The sequence below is a fragment of the Oreochromis niloticus genome, unplaced genomic scaffold (genome assembly GCF_001858045.2).
Source record: "Oreochromis niloticus isolate F11D_XX unplaced genomic scaffold, O_niloticus_UMD_NMBU tig00001775_pilon, whole genome shotgun sequence".
Lineage (NCBI taxonomy): Eukaryota > Metazoa > Chordata > Actinopteri > Cichliformes > Cichlidae > Oreochromis > Oreochromis niloticus.
In genome coordinates this window covers 36,299-43,450 of record NW_020327469.1, presented here as the reverse complement: position 1 = coordinate 43,450, position 7,152 = coordinate 36,299, and the positions used below count along the sequence as shown (strand labels likewise).

Genomic DNA, 7,152 nt, shown 5'->3' with positions numbered 1-7,152 from the left:
GGGTTCTCAGGGCAGCCTCTAGATGACAACTGTAACTGATACTTACACTGAGTGACAAAAAGGGTTTGTCCTTAAATAATAATAGTATAAACTTGTAGTCAAATGTTATAGCCATGAAACAGACTTGAAAAATATATTTGGATCCAATTTATTATTTATGTGAATATAAGTCTGAATGTATGTATTACAAAATAACCAGATTATCTTATTACAAATAACCTTGAAAAAGGTGTGTATTTTATATAATTTATCAAAGTAACTGCACCGTAAGCCAAAGCTATCAGTTTTATTCCAAAGTGTAATGTAAAAATTAAAATGACAAATGTAGGGCTCTGTAAGTAGTTTCTACAGTGAGTTCTACTGTACTGTAATTCTATTACTGTATATCAACTTTTTACTTGTAATTTCCAGCAAAATGACTGGATGTGAGAGAGTTTAACGACAGGAAAGATGGAGCAGTGAGAGCGGAGATCTCTCAGAATTCTGAAAACAGATTGACGAAGTTCTGGTAACTTCAATTCCAAAAACTTAGATTCTGGTAAAACTTGATTTCAAGTCACAGGATTGCGTTTCAACTCAGGTTCAAGCTTGTCAACTTAGATAGAGCTCATGGCGGAGAAATGATAGAAGATAGAATGGCTTGTCAAAAAAGATGGAGCAGGGAGAGGGAGAGTGATAGGACAGACTGAATTGCTTGTTAATGATAGAGGGAGAGGGTTTTCTGCAGCAGGTCACCTGTAAGACAGAAGAAAGTGGAATTAGACACACTTCCAATAAACCTGGCTTACTGTATTTTTCAGACTATAAGGCACATTTAAAAGCCTTTAATTTTCTCAAAAATAGACAGTGCACCTTATGTATGGTTGTGTTTACTGATTTCAAACCAATTCTATGTGGTACACGGCACTCACGGCATCTGTCAAATGTTTTATATGACTTTGGTAAGCTCAAGCAGCACCACTTGATGTTTGTCGGAGCATGGCTACCATAGTCAGCACCCTCGTAGAGTAATTCGTACTGTGCTTCAACATAATATGGTGTGTGTGTATAAGGGCCTGGCACTGTTGAGAGCCATGCTTATGAAGCAGATTTCAAACTGATCAATCCACATTCATCAATACACAAATCCTGAAAAGTGAGTGAATTGTTCTGTATTTTATGTCTTACAACTGAACAATTTTGAGAGTTATTGTAAATGAGTTGAATAAAGTTTGACTTATCTGTTTTGTTTGACTTAATGTGCCTTAGAATTTAGTGCACCTTACAGTCCGAAAAATACAGAACATATATATCATTACACCTGAAGAGTTGTACAGTACATTATTAGATTCAACTGAATGAAAATGTTTAACATATGGTGGTGGAACATTTCTAAGGATATTTTTGCATTCTATTAACACAATAAAAACAAACAGAGTCTGTAAACCAAGATGTGGTGCTACAGTAACTTACTGTAAACATTATATGGTCAAGCTAAACCCACACAATGAAGTCAGAGCAGACAGTTTCAGACCACCTGGTTTAAACACTTCACATGCACTCAACTCACATGTTCCTAAATGCCCAAAGGTCTCAAATTCCCGATTCTGTGTGTACTTACCTGGTACAACACTATATCATAATGTCTGGGGAGCCGTTAACATAAAAGTAAAAATAATTTACTCAGTATGACTTTTGGCAAAATGAAAAATTTGGAGACAGATGACTCCTATACAGCAGTTTCTACATATTTCAGTCAAATATGGGGCATGTTTAATAACACCCGCTAAATCTACAATAAACTTAGCATGGCCGATATTAGGGCCTAATTAAAAATGTAGTATGATGATAAGAGAGATTTGTAAGTCTGGAAATGTTTCATAGACTTTTCTATTATTTGATAATTGCAAGAGCTGTGCTGACTCACAGCACTAAACTGAATCTCCTATAATGAGAAACATTTCCTAGCACTGCACATCAGACAAACCTTTACTTACCAGACTTGAGACGATCAGATCAGCAGTCTAGAGAAAGGAAACAATTCATCAGATCACTGTTTGATGATTCAGACTGTTGAGCTCTTCACACACAATCCAATTCACTATGACATAAATTAACTAGTAAAATCCTCAATTACTTTAAGGCTTATGAGCTTACTGTAGTGTAAAGAGGAGATAAATGAACTGCAGCGTCTCACATGGCATGTGTAATAAAAGCATTCATTACTACAGAAATGCAAAGAACAGCCATCAATTGGCACAAGTGCAGGATATACCAAATATTTCCTACACAGAAGCCTTGTGGCTCCAACATTTCTACAACAGGTCAGTGCTAATAAAGTGTGAAAAACCAAAACTTTTAAAAATGTTAGATACAAAGTAATTATATAAATCAGAAGCAACAGAAACCTCATCATGTCTGACATGAATATATAAATCTTAAATACATTTAAATATTAACATGTTACAATAGCAGAGGTGCACCATGTTTTGTAATTAAATTAAATGTCTTAAAATATTACACTAAAAAGTCATTTCATTGTACCCGTTGCTAGGAATATTTATGAATTTTTGCAGTGTACCTTTTTGGCAACTTTTCTATCTAATTTTAAAACACATTATATTCACTAAATAAGTAATAAACTAATTAGACACACTGGCTGTAATTTACCTAACAATGTCCACTCACACCTCTGGTTCTCTTCGTTTTTATTACTGTTAAAGCTATTACTTATACCGAGTCAGGCAAAATATTCTACAATGTTCTGACTTTAATGTAATACATCAGAATTTGACAGACAATATAAATCAATACCTGTGCAGCTCTTAAGTGTTTGAGCAACCACTTATACTGACTCCCCTAAAACACTTTCATTGTTTTGTCTGCTACTTAAATCCACAAACATAAGGAGAAAATGAACAACTGTATAAAGACATCTGACATTTAGTTATGTTTAGATTTGATAAGCCATAAGAAATTTAAATCATACATAAATGGGCTATTAAACTTCAGGGACATTTTCAGGGAGAGTCAGAGGGGTCCTGTGTGGGGGCTTTGCTGCTACAGGTCACAAATCCTGTGTGTTTGCCAATCAGTAAATGGAAACATATCACAAAGGTCAAACTACTGTATGTAAGTCGTCAAATGTGCTACGCAATGCCAGGTTCATACTGCTTCAGTTACAATCACTGTTTACTTACCAGCAAAGGCAAAACCAAAGATCTCGTTCACTCTGTGTAACAAAAGACAAAGCACAAAAATACAGAATGAGACAACTCAGATCAGCATCACAATCAATACTACATCAATCTGTGTAGTCCAAAAGATTCAGTACACTTCTTTGTTTACCACAGCAACAAACAACTCACCTCTTTTTTCTACACCTTATTAAAGATTACTGTCTTCATTAAGGTAAAATGTGGTTTCATCCATTTGTAATAAGCCACACAAGTTTCTCAGTTATGTGATAGCTCTATTAGTTTGGTGCTATTAGATAACACAGATTTAATAAGCAATGATTTGCTACACCTAGCACTGCACACTTTATCAAATTGATAAAGTTTAATTTAAAAGCATGAACAATCATAAATGAAAGCTTGGATGATATATTTGTAGGCTTCAACATTTCAGTTGGTCTGCATTCAAATTCTGCTTCCTAAAAATATTATCACCTGCACACAGTATCATTTAGTATCATTTAATATGCTGTTGTTTTAAATATGTACATATCATATTAATAATATTAATGGCGCACTGCAGCATTTTATTTATTTGAAGGTGGCCTTTTTTATATTTTATTAACTTCTCACTTTGTGAAAAATTAAACAGAGCTGCAGGTGTAGGTTTTACTTAAAAACAAACCAGTCTGCACAAACTAGTGTTTGTTAAACAGTTCTTAAAATTTAACTAAAAAACTAAAATTGATTAATTAAAAAAAAACTTCTTCTTGTTAAGAAATGTTATTATTCTTATATTATGTGTTTTATCCTCACTCTCTCTCTCCCTTCTGTTAATTAACCCACAACACAGACACACCGGCACAGGCACGTTACTCTTTTTCTCCCGGCCTTCTGTCAGAGGCGGTAAAATGGCTCCTTTGAAGTTACCGACCCTGCTGCTTCAGCAGCTTATCAGTGGTTCTAAGATGGCAGCTTATTACCTTATAACCTATAGAATGAGGCCGTTTTAACTGACTGATTTGTGAAGAGGAGAACTAACTTCAGCTTCCCTAAGAGACTCAGAAACACTAACACACCAAATGAACCAAATACAACACAATAACTGTATTAAACAATCAAATGAACCAAATACATTTTGCACTGGGCCTATAGGAGCTAGGCTAGGCGTTAGCACTTTGTTGTTAGGGCTAGCTTACCAAACACTCCTTTTAAATACTAAAATTACAACGTTTCACTAACAAAGCAGCCATTGTGTTACTTTAATATGACTTATACTTAGACTGGCTTTATAAGTCACTAACAACAACTCGGTAAATCACTCAAACAGCTTATAGACATTTTATTTGAGAAAAGAGAGACAGAGAAGCAGCGCTTACCGGCAGGGATCAAGCAGAGAGTGGGAGGAGATTCAGGAGTCAGCCAGAGACGTAAAATAAGAGGCATTCACGGGTAGTGGGAAACTCCGCCATGCCAATTTTGTGTAATGGCATTGGCATTGAAAATGCCAATTTTGTGTAATTTACAAAAATATATGTAAATTTAAATAGTATTAAACTAGATATTTTTGGAACAGAAAACAACTAGCAGAGATTTAATTCTATAAGTTGAATAAATATTTCAAACATGATTATTTTAATTTGAAATTATGGTTAAAAGTCATGAATAAATATAAGGTCATTATGTTAAAATGTACTGTTTTATGATATATTTATTTAACTGGCTGGAGTAATAAGAACAGTCTTCTCCTGAACAACAAAACCAAGGGGCTGGTGTTGGTGTTCACCTAAGCATCCTCACAGGACAGTAGGAGCTGCAGAGGCTCGCCTCGCTGCACTGCAGGAATCAGAGGTTCAGGAGGTACTTTAACCCCACTGCCATGAGGGTTTTCAACAGTGACTCCTGACATGTTCATTGCACATTTATTTATTTTATTCTAATACATATTGGTTATAATCATATGGATTCTAACCTAAATAGACTTGCACCCACTTGTTCACCCCTGCTGCAGTGAGGTAAAGGTGTGGCTTTCTCCAACAAGACTCTTCAGTGAAGGTTTTAAAGACAACCATCTAAACCAGGGGTCAGCAACATTTAAGACCCAAAGAGCCATTTGGACCCGATTTGCACGAAAAAGAAAACACTGGGAGCCACAAATACTTTTTGACATCTGAAATGAAGATAACACTTCACACATTGTTTTTTACCTTTATACTCTGTATAAACAACTATACTGTTTTGCTTATGAAATCCATGAAATGCTACAAAGTAAATGAAATTTTATTTATGTAATGGACACATTTTGAACTCTTAAAAATAACAAAAAGTAAAAACATCCAGTTGAAGGTCTCTCTTAAATGAATTGAAAAGCTGAACTTGAATTGTCCATGTATCAAACAAAAACTGATCCTTATATCACCTTTGGGCTTTCAGCGCATAAAGGGCCTTCACCTGAATTTGGAAAAAAGCACTATGCTCCTAAAAAATGAATAATAAATATTTGCAAAATATCTACATAAATATTTATTTTACCTGGTTAACATGCATGGCGGGTTGAGGCCTGCTAAAATTTATGTTAGTTACAGAAATATTGTAACTCAGCAGAAACATAGTAACTTGGAAGAAGTAGTACAACATTGCAGAAGTGTTGTAATACAGCAGAAATGTTAATATGTAGCGCAAACCTAAAAACCAGGAAGAAATGGTGTAAGAGTATAACTTAATATACAGTAGTATAATAGTAACACATAGTAGAAATGCAACATAGGAGCTGAAATAGTATAATTTAGCAGAAAAGTAATAATTTAGCATAAAAGTAATAATTTAGCGGAAATATTGGAAATGCAAAACAGCCAGCTTCAAAAAGCTGAAGTTTCCTCAAAAAATTAGTTGTTGTTCAACTGTGAAAACTTGTCAGAAACATTAGAAATGTTACAGAGGAACTGCCAGCAGATACACAAAGCTAAGGCAAAAATTAGATGCCTAGCAATGTTTACAAATAGGGACAAACACACACAGTGATAAATAACCCATATTCAGAAAACAATGTGCAAAAACATGGATGCAAGCATAAACACAGACATACATACAAACATACACACACAAGGGCACACAGGGACAAACAAACGTGTCCTGTGTGTTTCTATGCCAGTCAATCAGTCTGAATCTGGTCAAGTTGAATACACTAATGGATGCTGGTCACCAACGAATAAAAATTGAGTCACACAAGCACAGACAAAGACACACACACACACACACACTTCTGTAAAGTTATTAGAAGTTAAAAAACTTCAAACACTGACATTGGCTTTTTCCGGGTTTTTTTTTTTTTTCAGCTTTATATTTTCAGCTGTATCTATGAGAGTCAAAGAGCCTGGATCTGCTCAATTTGAATCCACCAATCAGAGCTGTCACTTCTGTCTGCTTCATCAGGCTATGTAGTTGTCCCTGTCAGTGCAGCTGCATCCCTTGCTCACACCGACAGAGACATGGGCTTTCTGTAATGTATTTCAGACATGGAGCAGTAGCATCACATCTTAGCAAAAAATTGTGACTTAAGAGAAACATAATAATTTAGCAGAAATACTATGATTTGGAAGAAATCATAGTATTTGGCAGAAATACTACATTTAGCACAAATCCTATAAAATAGCAGAAATTCTATGTTTTAGCAGAAATACTGTATTTATCACCAATACCAAAAAGTAGCAGAAATACTATGATTTGGTAGAAATCCTATAATTCAGCAGAAATACTATTATTAAGCAGAAATACTATAATTAGCATAAATCTTATAAAATAGCAGAAATAGTATGATTTAACAGAATAGTAATAACTTAAATAGAAAAATTGAAAAAGCAAAATGGACAGCTGAAAAAATGCTGATGGTAAGGGTTGCTCAAATGTGCTTGTTGAAAGGTAAAAAATTGACAAAAAAAGAAAAGAAAGAAATAACAGCCAGCAGATACACACAATTACAATTATGGACACAAATGGA

The 7,152-nt window shown here is 34.6% G+C and overlaps 1 long non-coding RNA gene across 2 annotated transcripts; it reads right to left on the bottom strand.

The window, feature by feature from the left end:
- Positions 1-549: 549 nt before the first annotated feature.
- On the bottom strand, positions 550-6,700 carry LOC109201026 (uncharacterized). 2 transcript variants are annotated; one of them, XR_002061057.2, is made up of 4 exons: positions 4,535-6,700; positions 3,180-3,211; positions 1,977-2,003; positions 550-735 (listed from the first exon to the last, which is right to left on the bottom strand). It is a non-coding gene; the product is annotated as an uncharacterized LOC109201026 (long non-coding RNA). The 2 variants fall into 2 exon arrangements; XR_003217629.1 differs by lacking the exon at positions 4,535-6,700 and having other exon boundaries at positions 3,180-4,514.
- Between the last annotated feature and the right edge of the window lie 452 nt (positions 6,701-7,152).